Consider the following 23,119-nt stretch of genomic DNA (forward strand, 5'->3'; position numbering starts at 1 on the left):
CAGTATTTTTGCCTGGAGAATCCCAAGGACAGAGGAGCCTGGGGGCTACAGTGCATCAGGTCACAAAGAGCTGAAGACAACTTAGTGAGTAAAGCACCGGGTGTAGGAATCCGAGATGTTTCCTAAACAAACAAGGAGAGCTTATCTATTTTTTTTGGTACTTCTGTTATCATAATTTCCATTTTTCAAAATTTGGGAGGTGTGATACTAAATCTGTCTCACAGGGAAGAGGGGAGGGCGGGAGGGAAGGAGAAGCAATGGAGGAGCCCCATGCACACCACCTCAGAAATCCTCATACCCAGCCCCGGGGCAGGGACGTTCTGGTCCTCATTTTATAGATGAGAAAACAGAGTCTTGGAGATGATGCCAAGGGTCCAATGACGAAGTTGAGGAGAAGAGATTTAAAAACCAGCTGTTGGCAGAGGCCAACACAACACAACACTGTGAAGCAATTTTCCTTCAATTAAAAATAAATAAGTTTGGAAAAAACCCAGGGAAAGTTTGTTATTATATATCCCATCCAATTTCTAACGCTTGATTGTCTTTTAAAATATAATTTGGCATTAGTTATAGTAAAATCCCATGGACGGAGGAGCCTGGTGGGCTGCAGTCCATGGGGTCGCTAAGAGTAGGACATGACTGAGCGACTTCACTTTCACTTTTCACTTTCATGTATTGGAGAAGGAAATGGCAACCCACTTCAGCGTTCTTGCCTGGAGAATCCCAGGGACGGGGGAGCCTGGTGGGCTGCTGCCTATGGGGTCGCACAGAGTCGGACACGACTGAAGCGACTTAGCAGCAGCAGCAGCATAGTAAAACAAAAAAACCCCCAACTGTCTAACTGCGAAGCCCACACCCATTCCCTGCCCTGTTTTCCCCCTGCACAAAGCGTTGGTGTTTCAGGACCAAAGGCACAAGATCCCCACGGACTCATTTCTCTTAAGATCTCTTGAGCGGGTGAGCTGCCTGCCTTTGGGTTCTCTCCATCTGGTCATTGCCATTTGGAAGACTCAGCTCAGCACTACTTCCACAAATGTTGCCACAGAGTCAGCAGGAAATTTTAAAGGGGGGGAAAAAAAACAAGCAAAAAACCCTGCTGCATCTGTTCAGGAGCCTCCAATTACTCATCTGCTTTATTAATATGAACGTGACCTCGGTGTGATTTTTTTTGCAGAAAAGCCTGGCTGCCTTTCTCTCTGAGCACAACCCACGAGGCCCTCTGACCTCAGACAATATATGTCCGAGAATCGCCTTGGCTTTCCTTGGTACTGCCGCTCTTCCAAAGCGCCTCACTACATGGGCTTCTCCAGGTGGCTCAGCGGTCAAGAATCTGCCTGCCAATGCAGGAGACATGGGTTCAGTCCCTGGGATGGGAATATCCCCTCGAGGAGGGAATGGAAACCCACTTGTACGAGTTGGACACGACTTAGCGACTAAACAACAACAAAAACAACAACATCCCATTACACGGATCCCTGGGGAAAATTAATCTGTTAAAAAACAGGAGTGAATACATGTATACAATTCCCTAACGCGTCCCTGCCTGGTTGCCTGGCCTACGGCAGGTGCTGGTTACATCTGTCGAGTGAATGGAGGGTCCACACCAAAATCTCAGGGCTGGACGGTCAGGAATGACCACCTTCAGCCTCACCTTCACAAGCATCTCGCCTCACCACCCATGGCTACATGGAGCGCCCCTGAGGAATGTTGCTCCCCCGGGTGAAACCTGCCTCCTGACACCTTTCCATGCTGATAAGTTGGGCCTAAGAGGCATGTCTTCCAGGAACAAGTGCCCTTCAAACCCTCTTATTAGTGCAACCCCTCAAGTCCATTATAAAGGAATTTGTAGGGGAGTGGAAGGCTGCCTCTAAGATCTCCCGGCCTCCGGCCATGAATCTCTAAATGTCACAGAGCCCTGGCACCCTGCCCTCTTCCCCCTGCCCACCCCCACCCCCCAGCCTGGAATGCAGGATTGTCCCCTGGCCCGGTGGGGGAGGGCACCCGCCTCCCCCTCCCCCCGCCCCCACCCCATCCCTCCACCTCTGTGGAGCCTGTGATGTTTGAGCCCGGCTGGCCTGCCGGCACCCAGGACGCCAGGCAGTGCAGGCCAGGCACACCCCCATGGCTCCCCCATTGATCCCCGGCACCTTGCGGGCCCTCTCTGTAAACGCTTTTATTTTCGCTTCAGTTTATGGCCTCCCCTTCCCAAGGATCACAACTTGTTTAAACCAGCTCTAAACAAAGGCTCTGGTGATTACAGACCCGCGGCTGGTTTTACGGGGGTCTCCCTTTGTCCATTTTCTCTCTGTCTTCCTCCCTCCCCGCCCCCGCCGCCAGGCACTCGGTTCTGCCAGCAGATCGTCTGGATCCCCTCAGCCCTGGCTGCTCTGACAGGCGGTAGGGGGGTGGGGGGGGCAGTGAAGCCACCAGGAACCTGCGCATCCCAATCGTCCTGAGCTTCAGCCAGGTCCTCAGCTCCCCTCCCAGGAGTGAGGGGCCTCTGGCCATGTCCTCAGTGGCAGGGGTGGGGGGACCCACCGGCCCAGACCTCGGCCCTTCTGTGCCCCTTCTGCACCGTCCTGGCCAACCCCACCCTCCACCCAGCTGGTGCGGAGTCAGCCAGGGCCGGGAAGGAGCCAGGACCCTGCTCCAGCCCCAGGCCTGCCTGCTGCGGGATGTCCAGGTCAGCTGCCCAACCTCCAGCCCTGGCAACTCCCCAGGCACAACCTGCTGGGTGGGCAGCATGGGCCCAAGCTGGTGTCCTCCTAGTCTGTAACTGGCTTGCTGCTTCTGTGCGTGCTCAGACACTAAATCGTGTCTGACTCTTTAGCAACCCCATGGACTGTAGCCCACCAGGCTCCTCTGTCCATGGGATTCTTCAGGCAAGAACACTGGAGTGGCTGGGTGTTTCCTACTCCAGGGGATCTTCCTGACCCAGGAATTGAACTCATGTTTCCTCCATTGGCAGGTGGATTCTTTAACCACTCACCCCCCTGGGAAGTCCATGCTACTTCCTTAGGTCCAGCTAAATCCCACTTCTGGGCCTCCCCTGGGGAGCTAGAAAGGGCAAAAGCATGGAGAGAGCCTGGGGGACCCCAGAGCACAAAAGCCCTGAGGTTCCCTGGGGCTCGGCAGCCCTGGGGGTGGGGGGATGCGGCCACTGAGCAGACATGGTCACCCTCCAGGGCTCCACAGACGGAAGGATAGACAATGAGGCCTGAGAAGGCGACACCGTGGAGTCCTGTTGCCCGTCTTTGTCTCAGCCTGGGGATTCCGACTTGCAGAAGGCATTTGTTCAAGGGATCCTCAGGAAAGCCTTTGAAGGAAGCGTCTAGGGCTGAGGGGGAAGGGTGTTTGCTAACCAGCCTGACCAGGACAGAAAGAAGACTGCCTCCATCTGGCTCCTGTCCTGGTCACTCACACACACACAGGTGGCCTCAGCGTGACTCAGAGTATGCTCCAGGGGACAGGAGAAAGGCCGTCATGGGGGATAAGCCTTTTTCCCATCAGGGTCCCTGGTTATCCCCTCTCCAGGTGGGATACTCTGTACAGAACACCTGGAAGGCAGCGCTACCCAGAACTGGAGCGGACACTCAGCAGATGTGTTTGAAAAATAAATCATAATCTGAATCCCTCCTCAGTTTCCAGGCTGCAAAGTGAATGACATGCGAGGATAAGCACACAGTCATCGCAAGGAAGCGCTAGACTGGGGGTGCAGTGGGAGCCCGGAGAGGAAATCCTCCCCCTTCTTCCATCTCCCAGAGCTCCAGCCTCTGAACTTCAGGCCAGTGAAGGAAAAAGGAGCCTCAGAGACCAGATCCCAAAGTTGCTCCAACTTTTACATAACCCATCATAGGAAGACTGTAGGGGCGCCCCAGGTGACCCTAGTGGTAAAGAAGCCATGCAATGCAGGAGACGCAAGAGATGGCGCTTGAATCCCTGGATCAGGAAGACCCCCTAAGAGTAGGAAGTGGCAAACCCCTCCAGTATCCTTGCCTGAAAACTCCCATGGACAGAGGAGCCTGGCGGGCTATAGTCCACAGGGTCACAGAGTCAGAGACGACTGAGCACACAGGAAGATTGAGCCCCAATCCTCACACGCACTCCTTCTATTATATATATATATATATGAACAGCAATTCCATAGTGATTTTTCTTTCAGTCTGCAGACCTATTGCCCTTGTCATACTCATGACTGCTCAGTGAGTGTTTCTGTCTTGTCTTTTCGGAAGGGTGATCTAGGTCATAGAAAAGTGACTTACTCCATAAATGGATCTATTGATCAAAATTATTTAAATTAGAATACCAGCAATTTATTTGGTTTTAGAAATTCACAGTCTGCTTCCATAATTGGTGGGGAAACATCAAGACCTGAGAGTAACTAAGACCCAGAACAACCACCGGTGGTCCAGCGGTTAACAATCTGCCTGCTAATGCACGGGGGCACAGCTTCAGTCCCTCCTCTGGGAAGATCCCACAAGCCTCGGAGCTGTTAAGCCCGTGTGTCCCAGCTGCTGAAGCCCAGGCGTCCTAGGGCCAGTGCTCCGCAACAAGAGAAGCCGCTGCGATGAGAAGCCCACGCACCACACCCAGAGAGTAGCCCCCACTCGCCACTAGAGAAAGCCTGCACGTGGCATCAAAGACCCAGTGCAGCCAAAAATAATAACTAACTAAATAAATAATTAAAAAATAAAAGAGTCCAGAAACAACGCCACACAGACACTGGATCGACATCGCAAGCACCATGGAGAGAAGTGGAGAGCAAGGTCTTCTCAATAATCGGTGTTACAGCAATCGGTTCTTTACGTATATTGGTTCCATAAACGTGCAAAAGACAATCTTGGCCCCCACTCCACACCATACATCAGTTCTACATGGACTGATGCTCTAAATGTGAAGGACAAAACAAATTTTCTATAAGGAAACAGGAAAATATCTTCTTGACCTTGAGCTCTGGAAACTTTTCAGATTCATAGACACACAAAGTAGAAGGATGGTTGCCAGAAGGTGAGAGTTAGTGTCTGATGGGAACAGACTTTCAGTTTGGGAAGGTGAGAAAGAACAGTTTACAGCCAAGGATGCCCTTGTGACATGATAAAGGGGAAGGAGAGCTGTAAACTAAAAGCAAACATAACAAAGAAAAGGTTCTGTCAAACCTGATGTTCGAGACCACCCTCTTTTGTGCTTTTTAAATTAGCCAAATCTATCCTCAGTGGAATCTCGATCTTTTGTTTCCACGCAACCTTGATCACATTTTTGGAGGTTTCATTTAGCTGAGGTTTGCAAATTTGCTTAATGCCTCTGGCTTACCCCACTGCACTGAGCTTTGGAATGAACACACACACAAATAAATCATACACTTTCTCCTCACTGGGGCAACAGACGAGAAAACAGTTTCAACACTGTGGGACTGGTGGCTTTTGTTGTTCAGTCGCTAAGTTGGATCCGACTCTTTGTGATCCTGTGGACTGTAGCCCACCTGGCTCCTCTGTCTGTGGGATTCTCCAGGCAAGAATACTGGAGTGGGTTGCCATTTCCCTCTCCAGGGGATCTTCCCCACCCTGGGATCGAACCCTTGCCTCCCACATTGCCAGGCGAGTTCTTTACCACTGACTCTGCTTTTATTTCATCTGTGGCTCCCCAAAGTCTTAATGCCTGGATCACAAACTGAGAGGGGAACAAGGAAAGGAAGCCCTTCGTGGGAGGATGACTGGGGAGGATGGGGAATCTACAGGTGAGAGGAAGGATAAGGGTCTAAGAACAAGAACAGGGCAGAAAAGAGGACTGAAGCCCCCTGGTGGGGAGAAGGGGTAGAGGCTGTCAGGGGCAGCCAAGACCCATGGATGGGTTCCCACAAAAGGCTCCCTGGGGACAGCAGAGAGCTGAGGTTTCAAGGTTATTCTTTATCCTTTATCTGGGAGAGTGTTGTTGTTTCAACTACTACTCCCCTCTCACAGCCCTACTTTGGTAGCTCAGAGCTTGCAAAGCCCTTTCCCATGTACCGAATTCTATTTCATTTCTGCTAATGTTTGGTACTTCACTGGGTGCATCAGTTACCTTTTGATGGCACAGGTTTTTGTTTTTGGTTTTTTTTGAAGGATTTTTGGTTTTGTTGTTGGTGCCAAAATACTGTTACTGATACCAAAATTTCTCCTATTCCTTGTTAAACCAAAGTAAAAACTAGACACGAAAGTGCTAAATATGGTTTTCTGTTGTTCGCGCTCAGTCTCTTAGTCGTGTCTGACCCTTTGCAACCCCATGGACTGTAGCCCGCCAGGCTCGTCTGTCCTTGGGATTCTCCAGGCAAAAATACTGGAGTGGTTTGCCATTTCCTTCTCCAGGGGATCTTTCTGACTCAGGGATGAAACCTGGGTCTCCCGCATTGCAGGCAGAGTTGGTAAAGGATACTGCTCAGAGGACTGCTCTGCCCTTATGAAGATTGTGTTGTTACACTGCAGTTTCATCTGGGTGTTGTGGTCCAGGCAAGAGGTAGGTTAGATTTCCAGAGTCAATGGAGCCTGGCACTTTCTACAGGTTAGAGGGATGGCCAGGTCGCAGGGGACCTGGGAAAACCAGTACACTAAGTTGCCGGGGAGACGCTGTGTGGTTACACAGTGCCCCCTCCTGGTCTTTCCAGGAATTCAGACAACCTGCAGCAAAATCAGGACTGGAACGCGTGGATTCCTGAGCCTGAGACAGATAGAGAAGAGGGTGTGGCTGCATAATTTTTCCCCTACACCTTATGAGCATAATAAAACCAGGGAGGACTGGCTGTGTCTATAAATTCCTACTGACTGGAAGCCACCAAATAAAATGGGAGGCTCACGGTAGATGCTGAGTGCCCCGGGAGCAGGTCTGGGCTGGGAGTCAGGGAGACGGCCCCAGAGGCTGGCATGTGTTTGTTCACTGGGTCGAGAGCTGATTGAGTCAGGAAGGGCAGGCAGAAACTAACCCTCTCTTCACGTTTGCCAGGAAATGGCCCTGCCAGGCACCAGAGTGTCGAGGGCTCAGCTTGGGCATAGCAGTGTGATGAGCTTATTGCTCACAGAGAGTCATCTTCCACCTGGGATTTTCCGAAGCACCCTCCTTGCCTGGAGCTCACTGTCAGGTCAGGACTTTGCAGGGCACTCCTCGAGGTGGGCGTGGCAGCTCACAGAGACCTCCATGGCCAGGAAAAGACATGCTCGGGGAGCCACAGGCTTGTTGGCGTGGCAGGCAGTAAAGCCTAAGAAGGAACTCACCATCCGTGTGGGCCTCGTTGAAGGAACTTCATTTTATTTTGCTGCTGATTAAAGCTAAGAAGAACTGATGCCTTCAAATTGTGGTGCCAGAGAAGACTCTTGAGAGTCCCTTGAAACTACAAGGAGATCAAACCAGTGAATCCTAAATGAAATCAACCCTGAATAGTCATAGGAAGGACTGATGTTGAAGCTGAAGCTCCAATACTTTGGCACCTGCTGTAAAGAGCTGACTTGTTAGAAAAGACCCTGATGCTGGGAAAGACTGAAGGCAAGAGGAGAAGGGGGCAACAGAGGATGAGATGGTTGGATGGCATCACCGGCTCAATGGACATGAGTTTGGGCAAGCTCCGGGAGATGGTGAAGGACAGGGAAGCCTGGTGTGCTGAAGTCCATGGGGTCACGAAGAGTTGGAAACAACATGGTGACTGAACAACAAAGCTGTGTAACTGTGGAAGCCTTGCCCTTTGTTCACATGGAAAACCACTGGAAATGGACCTTGGAGGGCCCAAGAAGACTCAGTCCAGTACTAAATTTTAAATCCTGGTACTTTCAAGATGGAACAAACAAATGCGTAAGGAAGCCACTTGAAAATCTCACGGAGCTACCCCGTATGAGAACAGCAGGATAGACAGACAAACAGTATCCTACCGGACCAGGACATGTTACATCCCCACAGTGAGTCCACGCAGAAGAGAGTCCGGAGGAGTCCCAGGGATGTAGTGCGGATGGGCGGGGGCGGGGGCGGATGTGCAGTAGGGATAATGCAACAGGAATGGGACCTGGACCAGAACTCTGGGCTTCCAGCTGCCATCGTTCATTCTCCAACCAAACTCTGCGGTTAGGTTCTGACAAGCATTCCATACAGTTTCCTGCCTGGAAGGACCCTTAATGCTGGAAGTAACACACCACTACCAATACCACTTCCTCATCACTCGGCGCTCTTTTAGCCAGTAGAGAGACAAATAAATGCTGGGTTTTATACTGAGAATATACTTCATATGGGGGGCTTTCCAGATGATTCAGTGGTAAAGAATCCACCTGCCGGTATGGGAGACATGAGTTAGATCCCTCGGTCAGAAAGATTGCCTGGAGGAGGAAATGGTAACCCACTCCAGTAATCTTGCCTGGGAAATCCCGTTGACAGAGGAGCCTGGCTGGCTACAGCCCATGGGGTCACACAGAGTCGGACACCACCTAGTGACTGAACAACAACAACTTCGTGTGGGAGGCTGTTCTGAGTACTTTCTGTCATTAGCTCACACCATCCTCCCACCAGGACTTCAGCCCCATGTTACACAGGAGCAAGCTGAGCTGCAGAGCAGTTAAACCACTTTCAAGGGAACCAGGTTACAAACCCTGCCATCTTGCTGCATAGACTGCCTCAGGAACCACCAGCCAAGCCAAGCTCAGAAAGAGGGGGTCTGGACAAAGAATTAATCTCAAAAATATACAAGCAGTTCATGCAGCTCAATACCAGAAAAATAATTGACTCAATCAAAAAGTGGGCCAAAGAACTAAACAGACATTTATCCAAAGACATACAGATGGCTAACAAACACATGAAAAGATGCTCAAGATCACTTATTATCAGAGAAATGCAAATCAAAACCACAATGAGGTACCATCTCACAGTGGTCAGAAGAGCTGCTATCCAAAAGTCTACAAACAGTAAATGCAGGAGAGGGTGCGGAGAAAAGGGAACCCTCTTACCCCAGTGTTCCTCTCAGCACTGTTTATAATAGCCAGGACATGGAAGCAACCTAGATGTCCATCGGCAGACAAATGGATAAGAAAGATGTGGTACATATACACAACGGAATATTATTCAGCTATTAAAAAGAACGCATTTGAATCAGTTCTAATGAGGTGGGTGAAACCGGAGCCTATTATACAGAGTGAAGTAAGTCAGGAAGAGAAACACCAATAGAGTGTACTAATGCATATATATGGAATTTAGAAAGATGGTAATGACAACCCTATATGCGAGACAGCAAAAGAGACACAGATATAAAGAACAGACTTTTGGACTCTGTGGGAGAAGATGAGGGTGGGATGTTTTGAGAGAATAACACTGAAGCATGTGTATTACCATACGTAAAATAGATGACCAGTGCAAGTTCGATGCATGAAACAGGGCACTCAAAGCCGATGCTCTGAAACAACCCTGAGGGATGGGATGGGGAGGGAGGTGAGAGGGGGTTCAGGATGGGAGACACATGTACATCCATGGCTGAGTCACCTCAGTTCACTCGCTCAGTCATGTCCGACTCTTTGTGACCCCATGCACTGCAGCACACAAGGCCTCCCTGTCCATCACCAACTCCTGGAGTTTACTCAAACTCATGTCCATTGAGTTAGTGATGCCATCCAACCATCTCATCTTCTGTCTTCCCCTTCTCCTTCCACCTTCAATCTTTCCCAGCATCAGAGTCTTCTCAAATGAGTCAGTTCTTTGCATCAGACAGCCAAAGTATTGGAGATTCAGCTTCAGCGTCAGTCCTTTCAATGAATATTCAGGACTTATTTCCTTTAGGATGGACTGGTTGGATCTCCTTGCAGTCCAAGGGACTCTCAAGAGTCTTCTCCAACACCACAGTTCAAAAGCATCAATTCATGTCAATGTATGGCAAAAACCACCACAATATTTTAAAGTAATTAGCCTCCAATTAAAATTGACCTTTTTTTTTTTTTTTTTAAGAGAGTGTCTGGTGGAGCCAGGGCTGGGAGGCTGCCCCTTGGAGGATATTTCAGGGTTCTTCTGTATAAATGTTTTATTTATTGCACACTATTTTGGATTGTGGAGTCCAGGCCACCACCGTCTGCTCCAGGGAAGCTGGGCGTCGTCCATCCGGGTGCCTGCGGCTCCCTCTGGCCAGAAGCTCACCGGGCTCGTCCGGGGTGGCTGTCTGCCTGCTGACCAAGCCGTGCAAACAAGGGCAGCAGCTGCTCAGTGTGGACGGAAGCACAAGCACAGTTTGCAGAGTAAACGGACTCTAATTTGGACAAACAGGGCCGTGGCCGGGGGCCTGGGGAGGGCAGAGCGTTGAGGGTTGTTGGCACAGTGTTCCCACGGGCTGAGTGGGAACGGGTGTCCCCTCTTCCCCAAGCTCCCCAGGGGAAGGAGACTAAATGGCTAGGACTGAAAAAGAAATTAACCTGGAAGGTGGACATCTTTCCAATTCACCGAGGATGCTGCCAAGCGGAGGGAAGACTATGTGGAAGGGCGCGGGGTCTGATCAGGTTAAAATGTTTAAATGTTCCCACCAGCTTAGCAACCCGGCAGGTTAGCCCAGGCCCAATCTCAGAAAAGCAAGCCGGTGAAAGGACATAACACAATAATTCCCATCCTGAATAAAAGTTGATCAAAGAGTCAGGGAGACAGTGCCTTGAACACTGATTGCATCTCAAACGTTACTGCGTGTGTGCATCACCTGGGTACAGGTAAGCTGATCTACCTGCCTCCCGGTGTCTGGGCCAACGGGAGGCATCATCTAGCTTCGCTGGATCTTCCCTCTCTCCACTTGTGCTCCGAGGGCTGCTTCGAGACAGACCGAGATGGTAAAAGGCAGAGCACAGTGCCTGGCACATTGTGGATGTTAGACGGCAGATGTGTTGTTAATTTCAAAATTGTCACTGGACAAACACCCAGTGTGGTACGACCCCAGCGCCCCTGGTGAGAGTATTGCTGCTAGCACAGCTGCGCCTTCTCCAGAGAGCTGGCCTCCTCAGGACGCCACCTGCCCTGAAAATGCCTGGAAGTTTATACCTACTGACTTCCTGGTCATTGTTCAGTCTCTCAGTCATGTCCAACTCTTTGTGACCCCAAGGACTGTGGCCCACCAGACTCCTCTGTCTGTGGGGTTTCTCCAGGCAAGAACAGTGGAGTGGGTTGCCATTTCTTCCTCCAGGGGATCTTCCTGACCCAGGGATTGAACTTGAGTCCTGGGCATTGCAGACAGAGTCTTTACCACTGAGCCACCTGGGAAGGCCGCCTACTGACTTGCCTAGGTACAAAAAATCCTGGCCCTCTTGTGGCAGGTCGGACAGCTTTGCTGATCTGTTCATGTTGCAGATCACTCCCAGGATCAGGCTGAGGCTACATTACATTTCTGTTCAGTGTCCCTGCTGCCTGACCCCCCTCACTCCCTGTGGATCGTCTTCCCCTGAGCACACGCCCTTCCTCAGCCTTTGCACATCTCAGACCTCGGCCTCTGCCGCTGCCAGACTCCAGTGACCCAGCAGGGAGAATGTGGTCCTTGCGTGGAGATGGTCTGTGGTGGGACAGTGACTGGCAAGGGGACAATTACAGTAAGAGATTCCACAGCCATAAGGCTGGGACGGTGTGAGAGCTCACAGGATGGGTTCCTGACGCAGGAAAATGTTCTCGGGGGACAGAGGCACCTGACCCCGAAGGAATCAGCCGAGCACTGGGGCAGAGAGAGGGTCACCTTCAAGGCTCAGCGAGGGCGTGGTGAGTCTGAGGGTTTGCAGGGGCCCCTCTAGAGGACAGTGACCAAGGGGCTCCAGAGTAACCCCCACTGCCTTCTTTCCATGGGCTGCAGGAGTTGGGCAGAATTGCCGTGGCAACACAGCCTGCATCGCCTAAGGCTGCCCTCGGGACTCTGCTGTCAGGATGATGGAGATGCCTGCAACCTCTCGTACTGAGGTTCTTGAGCTCTTCCCCATGAGGAGCTTTGTCTGAAACCTGCGCCTTTCTTCTTCCCACCTGCAGCAGAAAGAATAAGGCTGTTGTTGCAAATATGATGTGATTTCTCTTACAGAAGGTACCTGGAGCAGGCAAATACATGGAAATGGAGAATGGAAGGGTGGGTGCCAGGGGTAGGGAGGGGCATGGGGAGTGAGCCTTTAATGGAAGCAGACTTCATGCGGGGAAGATGGGAATGTTCTGGATGTGGACGGCGGTGACAACAGTGTGAAGGTGGTCAGCGCCCCTGAGCTGGACGCTTAAAAGTGGTTGCAATGGTAAACGTTATGCTATGTGGGTTTTACTACAATAAAAAGGTGAAGTAAAGCTATTGCCTAATCTAAACTCGGGGCATGGAGCGATGCTGTGTCTTATGGTGTAAGACTAAGAAGCTATTGTTTAGTCGCTCAGTCATGTCCTACTCTCTCAGGACCCCATGGACTGTACCCCGCCAGGCTCCTCTGTCCATGGGATTTTTCCAGACAAGAATACTGGAGTGGGTTGTCATTTCCTTCTCCAGGGGATCTTCCCAACCCAGGGATTGAACCCTGGTCTCCTGCACTGGCAGGCGTATTCTTTACCACTGAGCCACCTAGGAAGCCCAAGACTACGAAATTACCAGAGACAAAGTTTTTAAAGCATCATTTAGTACCAGAAAGCAGATGGCTAGATAACCAGGTAATCGGACCACATGTCTGTAGGTGCTGGCTCCCTCTCCTGGCAACAGTGGCCTGGAGAGTTCTGAGAACATAATGTGATGATTCATCTCTGCGACGAAGCCCTTTCTGGCAAGCTAAACCTCTCTCCTCCTGGTCTACCTTTCTAGAATCACACAGAAAGCAGTAAGAAAAATGTGCACGCTAAGTTGCTTCAGTCGTGTCTGATTCTTTGCGACCCCATGGACTGTGGCCCACCAGGCTCCTCTGTCCATGGGATTCTCCAGGTAAGAATATCAGAGTGGGTAGCCATTCCCTTCTTCAGGGGATCTTCCCAACCCAGGATTGAATCCGTGTCTCTTAGGTCTCCCGCATTGGCAGATGGGTTCTTTACCACTAACGCCACCTGGGTGTTCTTAAAAAAGAGAGAATGTTCAGTCCTTCCCCCAGAGTCCATGAGCTTTGATAAGAAAATACAATAGGAAAAATACCAACCACTGTTCCTAGCTTGAGCTCACAGAACATCATTGTCATTTGGGAGCTCTACTCCAACCAGAACAGAAACAGGACCCTGTCTTCCTGTGGCCCTGAGGCTCCAGCAGGGCAAGATGGTCCTCTGATGGCCTGTCCAACACTGGCCCAGCATTGCTAGGGGCTCTGGGGATAAGGGAGGAAGCCAGGACAGAGGGAGGAGGGATGCCTGGCTCCCAGACCACCTAGCACCTCACCCGTCCTTGTTAGATATAAGGAATTTGGCCCAGGACAAAGAGGTTAAGTCCAAAGTCACATGCTTTCGTTAGGTAGGCGGTGGCCCTGGCTGGGGTCAGAACCCAGCCTCTGGGTCCCTCATCAAGACTGCGTTATCCTAAGACGTGACAGTCAAGACGCCACTTGATGACTGGTTAAGTCTAATTAACTCCCACCTGGAATAACTGAACTTTTGTGCTGCTCATATTTGTTTCTTTGATACTGAGTGTTTGCTCAGGTAGAGTAAACTTTTTAAAGATATGGAGCAGGGTCAGAGGCCTTGGTTTTTACACAGTGATAAGTACGGAAGAGTGGCCATGGCTTCGCAGGTTCATCTGACTAAGGAATCAAGTTTTTGTGGATCAGATTATCCTCCCAAACTGCCTCCCTTGTGTTTGGCCCAAATGAAAAAAAAAGAAACAAATAATTATTGAGGCCTGCCAAATGCCAGCCTTGCCCATCATCCCCCTAAATTCTCATGGAAACCCAGGGGCATCATATTCGTGTGGTTACAGGTGGGGCAGCTGTGGGCTGAACAACTAGTCCTAATTCCCTCTCCTCCAGCTGAATCTGGGTGCAGAACTCAGCTGACATTTAGGCTGCATTATAAGGCTTTCCTGATAGCTCAGTTGGTAAAGAATCTTCCTGCAATGCAGGAGACCTTGGTTCAATTCCTGGGTTAGGAAGATCCACTGGAGAAGGGATAGGCTACCCACTCCAGTATTCTTAGGCTTCCCTTGTGGCTCAGCTGGTAAAGAATCCTCCTGCAATGCTGAAGACCTGGGTTCAATCCCTGGGTTGGGAAGATCCCCTGGAGAAGGGAACGGATACCCACTCCAGTATTTCTGGCCTGGAGAATTCCATGGACTATACAGTCCATGGGATCGCAAAGAGTTGGACACGACTGAGCAGCTTTCACTTCACTTCAGGGCCTGGTAGTTAGCGCCTATGTGTAGCATCTCTTGAATGAATAACCCAGCTCTTATCCATCTACCCATAGCATCTGTACTCTTGCCCCTCAACCGTATCTATTATCCTTCGTTGGAAGGTGACATATAGACCTTAGAGATTATCCTCAGGCTCAAACAGCAGGGTGACAACGCAGTCAGATGGGAGCTAAAAACACCTGATGAAGGAGAAAAATAAGCAAAACTAGTTTAACGAATCATTAAAGCCGATGGAGGTTAGGGAGTGGGAGGGGTGTTGCACAAGTAACAGCTAACTGTGTTGAGATGTCACATTTTTGCACAATGAAGAGACAGGAGAAAACCTGCGTCCTGGAGCTGTCCCTGCCAAAGTCACAACGGGGAGGACCAAGAAGGCTGTCAGGCCAGCAGAGCAGCATGGACGGTGTGTAGACCAGAACACCAGGGTCCTCGGGAACCTCTCCTGTGGCTTCCCCTTCTTTCCCACAAATGGCTGTTGTTGTCATTCATTCGATAAGTCGTGTCTGATTCTTTGCAGCTCCATGGACTGCAGCACGCCAGGCTCTTCCACTAACAAGACAGAGTCTAAAACAGAAAGGAGCCTAATGAAGATTCTGAAACCTCCTCCCGGCCGAGAGCTCTCTGTGTGCTGCTCCCTGCCCTCCCGGCACAAGTGACTTCTGTTTACAGGCTCTGGGAGGACCAGACCTTCCCACTGAGGTTTATGGCGGCATCTTTCCATCAAGCTGAGAAATCATCAATCAGGAAAAGCTACCTGGAGCTCCTGGCCCCGTCAGACATTCCTTTCATGTCTGCCTTTCCCCCCATTCAGTTGTTTATATCCTCAGCCTCAGGAAATCTTGGAAGTTACTCCAGCTAAAGCAGGCTGCACTGTGCCAGCAAAATGCAGTCGGACCTGCTGACACAGGGGCTTGGCCGTGATCCACTGCCCTGGGGTAAGACTCTACATTTGTTCTGAAAGTGGGGGGATGGAGAAGGAGGTGGTGAAATCAATACCTCGCGCTTCTCCTGACTGGATGGGAGGTGTGTGCTTTCTTTTCCACCCTAGATGTTGTTGAAGCTGTTTATTGAAAGGTTGTGCAAATATGATCAGTCGGCTCCAGGGCCATTAATAATCTGCTGGACAAAGCCGGCTCCATTCCGATTGATTTTGGATTTCTGAAAATGTCAGATTTCTTGGAACAGAGATGAAAGCCCAGGAGGCGTTGGCCCCGGCGCGTGAACTCTTTGCCTCCACTGGGACTGATCCAGTGGGTTCTGGAGGTTGAACAGCGTGATGCTGCCACGAGCTTGCTGATCTGCATGGGTCTGAGGTTTTGCAGCAGCGCTGGAGGGGGAGGAGGCATCACAAACAAATACTCGACGTGTCAAGACGCCAGGGCACAGCCTGCCTGGTCTACAGTCCAAGAGTGTCATCGGCCACAGTATCATGGAGGAGGCTCACTGAGGTTGCTCCTGTCTGCAGGTCACTTTGCCCATGTCGTTCCTCCCCTGGGGCCTTCCTGGGGCTCCAGGGACATAATTTCTGTGGTGCGTTTGTTAAAGCCCACATTTAGAACAAAGCCACTTGGAATGTAAACTATGTATGGAGGTTCCCCAAACACTAAAAATAGTTACTATATAGTCCAGCAATCCCATTCCTAGGCATATATCCAGAGAAAACCCTAATTCAAAAAGATAGTGCACCCCAGTGTTCATAGCAGCTCTGTTCACAGTCAGTAAGACATGGAAACAAACTAAATGTCCATCAACAGAGAAATGGATAAAGAAGATGTGGTCCGTACATACAGTGGAATATTACTCAGCCACAAAAAGAATGAAATAAGGCCATTTGCAGCCACATGGATGGACCTAGAGATCATCATACTAAGTGAAGTAGGTCAGAGAAAGACAAATACCATATGATATCATTTAAAAATGAAATCTAAAATATGACACAAGTGAGCGTATCCATGAAACAGACACACAGACGTAGAGATCAGGCTTGTGGTTGCCAAGGGGGAGGGAAGGATTGGGAGTTTGGGGTTAGCAGATGCAAACTATTATGTACAGAATGGATAAACAACAAGGTCCTACCGTATAACACAGGGAATTACATTCAATGTCCTATGATAAACCATAATGGAAAAAAACATGAACAAGAATGGATGTATGTACAACTTAATCACTTTACTGCCCAGTAGAAATTAACACAACATTGTAAATCAATTATACTTCAATAAAATAAATTTGTAAAATAAACAGAACAAAGTCATTTGCAGGTGAACAGCTCCTATACAGACTGACATGAGGGGTCGCCCATGTAGACAGAAGAGCTTCACGGATGGCCTATAGGAAGAAAAGTTAACCATTTTTTTTTTGGCCACACCGTGTGGCTTGCAAGATCTTAGTTCCCCAACCAGGGATTGAATCCTTTCCCTCAACAGTGGGAGCACAGAGTCCTAACCACTAGACAGCCAAGGAATTCCCAGGAAAGTTATTTTTAATGAAAGCAACATGTAAAGAAATAATAAGTGAATTTAAAACTAGTCAGTTTAAAACACATGGTGATGGAACAACTCAGAACTCTAAAAGAAGTACATGTTTTAACACTCATGTTAAAGTTGAAAAAAACAAAACAAAAATATAACTTTTTTTTTCTTAGTTGTGCTATTCTACTTAGTATTTTATTTTCAAAAATAAACCCTGGTGTTTCATGCATCTTTGAATCTACCTAGGACATTATGTGGAGAAGGCAATGGCACCCCACTCCAGTACTCTTGCCTGGAAAATCCCATGGACGGAGGAGCCTGGTGGGCTGCAGTCCATGGGGTCGCTAGGAGTCGGACACGACTGAGCGACTTCACTTTGACTTTCCACTTTCATGCATTGGAGAAGGAAATGGCAACCCACTCCAATGTTCTTGCCTGGAGAATTGCATGGACAGAGGAGCCTGGTGGGCTGCTGTCTATGGGGTTGCACAGAGTCGGACACGACTGAAGCGACTTAGCAGTAGCAGCAGCAGCAGGACATTATGGGGTGAAAAAACCTTTTAAATGGAAGACAGAACACTCAGGATAGTGTGGGAAAATCTGTGCCTAGTAACCATTTTAACCGTTTCTGCTTTGAATGGCTTTACCTTGGGAGAGCAATCACATCTGGCTCTTTACCAAATCGGATTCACTTTGAAAACCAAGTTGCAAACTGAAAAGTGTTGCATGGGCTGGCAACCTAGACTTTTTCCTCTCAATAACTTTAATACTTCCATACTTCTGGATTGGGCTTCCCAGGTGGCACTAGTGGTAAAGAATCCATCTGCCACTGCAGGAGATGCAAGAGGCACACGTGTAGTCCCTGGGTTGGGAAGACCCCGTGGAGAAGGAAATGGCGCCCCACTCCAGTATTCTTGCCTGGAGAATCCCATGGACAAAGGAGCCTGGTGGGCTATAGTCCGTGGGGCCACAGAGTCAGACACGATTGACCATGCACACACACATACTTCTTGATCAGCTCAAAATGCTATTTAAAAAAAATCATGGCCACGGGGTGGGAGCAGGCAAGGGGGGTGTCGAGGAAGCCCCGGGCCGGTGTCAGTCATCTGCTCCACCTTGGTCCAGTTGAGCCCAAATCCACTGGCAGTTGCCCCAACAATTCATAAAAGTGATGTCAATTAGCCAGAAAGAGCATGGCTTTAATATATCTTGTGGTTTTATGCTGCAAAAAAATTACAAAGAAGAGAGTTCCTAGGGAACATGTTTCAGCTTCATGGGTAAAGTAGATAGAGACTTGGAGTAATGCTGAAAATGCTAGCAAACTCCAGTTCAGGGACACGCATTGCCAGTGAGTCAGGAACACAGGGGTTTTCTCTCTAAACATCTTCCAGACGGTGTCTGGGCCCTTGCTGTGACCTCAAGGGGCCCCCAAGCCATCCATACATCTGGATCTGTGGATGCAGTGGGCAAAGGGCTAGAATGGGCGTGAGAGGAAGTCATGGGGAAAACCAAATTGCAAATGAAGAACACATCTGCTGGGTTGTCCCACAAGGACGCTTATTCACCGGATTAGTTAGTAATCTACCATCCCATCCTTTAAGGTCCCTCTCAAAGTCTCCCCTGAGAGATCATCTTAAAGGAGATAGGGCCAGGAATGATCACTTTCCTCCAGGCTCAGCTGTGCCATGCTCTATCAGGAGGCGTAAGAAATCTGGTCCATTCTTAAACATTGATAATTCTATGATCCAGAGAAAATGTAGTGGTGTCTTAAACTTGCATTGCCCTGCCTTTGAGAGTTGTAGACAATCACAGTGTATTGTTTTGTGTTAAAGTTAACCCAGAGGCATTACAAGCTAGAGATGGGAACTCACGAACCAGATTCTAGTACATGCCTTCCAGGAAGTGCTTCCTGGGTGTATGGGGGTGTGGCAGGCAGTTTTTCTTGGGTCTGCTTCCACCCACATCACGGATAGCAGAGGTGGAGAGGGTTAGAGAGCGGGGCTGTCCTTTGGCCACCTCCCTGGCATACCTGGCCCAATGCCTGCACTGATGCCACTGGGGTGGGGCCACCCTGGTGCCACTGACCCTGGGGCAGAATGACGTGGCTAAATGCAATAGCCTCCCTCCCTGTGTGCACTTTATTAGGGGACTGGAAACCTGACATCCCAGGACCAGGCAAGAGTCGAGACCCAGAAATCTCAGCCCCCAGAGAGCTACCTGCAAGGGCGCCTCCACTGGCCCAGGAGGGACAGGCCAGCCCTGAAGATGGAACCAGAAGCAGACGTCAGCTCAGGATGGCAGGGGTGGGTGGGCAGCCAGGATAGACTGGGGAGAGGGTTAAAAAGTGAAAGTGTTACTCGCTCAGTTGCGTCTGATTCTTTTCAACCTCATGGACTGTAGCCCATCAGGCTCCTCTGTTCATGGGATTCTCCAGGCAAGAATACTGGACTGCCATTTCCTTCTCCAGGTGATCATCCTGACCCAGGGATCGAAGCCCTGGGGAGGGGCGGGGAGCTTATGATTTAACCCAGGGATTATTGGGGCAGCCCTGCTCCCCCCCCCCTGAGGGTGGTGCTTGCGATGGGCTGCATCACCAGCACCCAGGATGGGTCTCCCTGGGACATCTTATCAGTGACGTGCATATTCCAGAAATTGTTAAACACGAAGGACAAATTATGGACCATGGGAATCTGGAGGCCTTGGTCAGGACAGGAGCAAGGCCTCACTCTTCCGCATCAGCGTCCCTGAGATTCCTGAGACTCCTGCCTGGAGGAAGGAACAACTGCCTGGAGGCAGGAGGCGATTCCTGGAGGACGACGTCACACGGGACTGAGACAAGAGCCCCCGTGTCTGCATTGGGGCATCCACACCCCCAAACAGCAGCAGTGTCGGGGGCAGGGGAGAGTCTAACCTACAAGCTCGAAGACAGGTGGGCGGGCCAAGAGGGCCAGTGACCACGCAGCTCCAGAAAGTCCCGGCGTCCAGCAGGGCAGGGCTGCAGCAACGAAAACAAGGGACGGGTCGTTCCTGGTAGTGCAGTGAGTAAGAGTTCACCTCCAGTGCAGAGGATACGGGATCAATCCCTGGTCCGGGAAGATCCCCGGAGCAGGGGAGCAGCTAAGTCCGTGTGAACCCGGCACACCTAGAGCCCGGGCTCTGCAACTAGAAGCCACCGCGATGAGAAGCCCACACACTGCACCTAGGGAGTAGCGTCTGCTTGCCCCCACTAGAGAAAGTGTAAGAGCAGCAACAAAGACCAAGTGCAGTCAAAAACGAAGTTAATTAATTAATTAAAAAAAAAAAGTGGCCAACACATCCCCTCAAAATAAAACGGCTATCTGAACTAAAATGTTCCTCCTGACTCACTCAGGAGGTCAGCAGGCCAGACATGAGCTACTTTCCCACCGTGAACCAGCATATGAATGACCCCGAGGCCCCTGACCATCCCTGGCTTTAGGGGCAGCCTCATCCAGTTCTCCTCCCCCGCAACCCAGGTCGACAGGCCTGGTCCCTGCACTTCACTTCTTGGGGAACAGCGACACTTGCTGGCCGTCATGGTTACTAGGCGCCAGTGCTCGGAAATTAAATGGCCTCTTTCCTCCTTATGTGAAAGCTCTGTGTGAGAGTGGTGTCAGTGTAAGCACGACAGAGACTATACCCTGCTCCACCCTCCGGGGGGCACTTTCAGCCTCCTAAGCAGCAAACATATCTTAAGGAGTGTCCATGTCAAAGTATCCTTCCCCCTTCACCCTGCACTGAGGGTGGGAGAGTCTGGGCTTGTGAGCGCACACACACACACAACTCGATGTTAGAGACAAGAAAGGCACAGTGATGGGACCTGGAAAGGTTGTCGAAAAGGGATATAAGGAACTTCCCTGGTGGTCCAGTGGTTAAGACTCTGAGCTCCCACTGCAGGGGGCGAGGGTTCGATTCCGGGTCAGGGAACTGAGATCCCACATACCGAGTGGTGTGGGCCCCCCGAAAAAAAAATAGAATGAATCTCTTCCCAGCAGAGCCAAGACCCAGACACAGGCCCAGGCCACCTGCTTGGTGAGTTAATGAGGGCATCAGACATGGGTCTCTTCAGACATGGGTCAATCCACACATGCAGAGACCTCACTGCTTCCCAGCTCACCGGTTAAAGAAGGGCTCAGGTGTCTTTGTGAATCCTCTCCTACCTGCTCCTTGCCTCAGGGCAGGCCGGGGCAGGCTGCAGAGCTGGCAGAGGAGCCCAGCTGTGAAAGATGAATTCATGGGTTCATTCAGGAAATAGTCACGGAGTGTGTCTACAGTCCAGGCACCATACGCTGCGAGAAAAGCAGAGAACACGATCAGTAATGCAAACGTGAAATATGAAGGTTGCCCATGTTGCAGATGGGAGAGAGACCGACAAGAAATAAGGGACAAAGGTGCTTCCTGAAGTCATGAAGGAGGTGACACCTTAGTGACGCTTTTACGTCGAGGGTGCAGTGTGAAGGACCCCTTAGACTGGTGGCATGTGGATGCATTCATGAGAGTGCACCTGAGGAGCCAGCCAGGAAGGGGAGGACCGTTCCCGGCAGGGACCAGCAGGGCCACAGCCCTGTGAGGGGACCGAGGGGGCGCGAGGGAGGGTCCATCCAGGCCAGAAGGCTACCTGTGCAGGTGTCGTCACGGACAGCGACGTTTTATCCTACAGAAGGGGGCACTTCCCTACAGTCCAGGAGAGAACAGGTGTATCAGAGTCATGTTGCCGAAGTGGCATTTCCTCTTCAGAAAAGAATGTTTTGCCCAAAATGAAAAACAGAAATGAATATAGCTTTCCCAGGGGCAATGGCTTACTGTAGAGGAAGTAATTTAGATACTGTGTTTGGTTTTCAAATCACAGGCAGATTTTTATTAGTAAGAGGAGAGGGACAATCTGGCTTCACCAAGATAGGTGATCACAACATGCTGACTGCACCGCCAGGTGGGGCTATGGACTCAGAAGTGGGGCCTGGTCCAGCCGGCGGCCGGGAACCTGGACCCATCTTTCCCAGAGGGAGGTGAGCTGCCTTCCTTCTCAAAAGGCACAACAGATGTTTGCTTTGCTTTCTTTTCGCAGAACCTGTGCTCTTTCCTCCCCCTTTCATATTGTCTTGTGTGCCGGGATCTCCTACACCCCAGCATTTGGTCACTGGGCCAGCATGTCCCTGTGGGGAGGAGGGGAAGGACCGCAAGTTCAGGGAGTTCAGCCCTGGTGGTGCTCCTAACCAGAGCCTGCATGTCTGAGGTGTGAGGCTGGGGCACAAACTCCATGATGGAGACATAGTTCTCTAGGGATCACTTATTCAAATATTGGAAGGACCGATACTGAAGCTGAAGCTCCACATTGGACACCTTATGTGAAGAACTGACTCACTGGAAAAGACCCTGATGCTGGGAAAGATTCAAGGCAGGAGGAGAAGGGGACGACAGAGGATGAGATGGTTGGATGGCATCACCGACTCAATGGACATGAGTTTGAGCAAGCTCTGGGAGATGGTGGACAGAGAAGGCTGGCATCCATGGGATCGCAAAGTCAGACATAGCTGAGTGACAAAACAATAACAGGGATAACTTAGGAGATGGAGGAGAAGCAGGGGTCGTCTGAGTCCTTAACAAGCCCGGGGCAGTGCCAGCTGAGCCAACATCACGGACTCCAAGAGGACGGCCTGCTCCTGGCCCGAATGTAGACAAGGAGCCTGAGGCTCAAGTCGGTCATCCAAGGGCACAGACTGGCTCCTGGCACTAAATGCACAGCCAGAAGATTTGCTCGCTGTGAAGTCAAGGACCAACGAACGGCGCCTTCCAGGTGAGCACAAGTGAGGATGCTGTTAAGTCAGCTGCTACTTTCCTCTAGTTTGGAAAAGGAAGATGAATCTGGTTCCGGACAAATTTGGGTTTGGTTTGGCAGGAGGCAAGCTTTTATTCCCTGGAGTGTTTTAGGAAGTTTCACAAGAGGTTAAGTGTTGAAGAAAGGATAGGAGACGGATGGGGCGGGGCAGGCAGGAGGGAGGCCCAGCCTGGACCAGGGCCTGGATGCAGGACTGGACGTGGGACAGCTCCTCAAGGCCCTCCCCAGCACAGTGAGCAGGACACCCAGGGAAATGCCAATAGCCAGCAATCTTCTGTCACAGGCGTCCTGCAGTCACCTGCTCTGTCACGTCCTGCTGTTTTGGGATCTGTGGCCTCTGAGGCTTTGAGTTTTCCACCTGGACTGGCATTACAGAGACCTGCTGTGGTTAAAGGAGAAGCTAGCTGGGCAAAGAGGGCAGGAATTCTGCCCAGCAGTGGGTGGGTTTCAGACAGTAGATGGCCTTGGACACCAATCAAGACACTGGGGCTTCAGAAA

At 50.5% G+C, this 23,119-nt stretch overlaps 1 long non-coding RNA gene across 1 annotated transcript in view; it reads right to left on the reverse strand.

Annotated features, from left to right (window-relative positions):
• Nucleotides 1–20,777: 20,777 nt before the first annotated feature.
• Nucleotides 20,778–23,119, reverse strand: part of LOC133258384 (uncharacterized) — a 45,909-nt gene continuing 43,567 nt past the window's right edge. The window contains exon 3 of the long non-coding RNA XR_009740000.1: nucleotides 20,778–21,074. This is a non-coding gene — a long non-coding RNA (uncharacterized LOC133258384). The remainder of the gene's footprint in view (nucleotides 21,075–23,119) is intronic.

The sequence above is a fragment of the Bos javanicus genome, chromosome 12 (genome assembly GCF_032452875.1).
Source record: "Bos javanicus breed banteng chromosome 12, ARS-OSU_banteng_1.0, whole genome shotgun sequence".
NCBI classification, from domain to species: domain Eukaryota; kingdom Metazoa; phylum Chordata; class Mammalia; order Artiodactyla; family Bovidae; genus Bos; species Bos javanicus.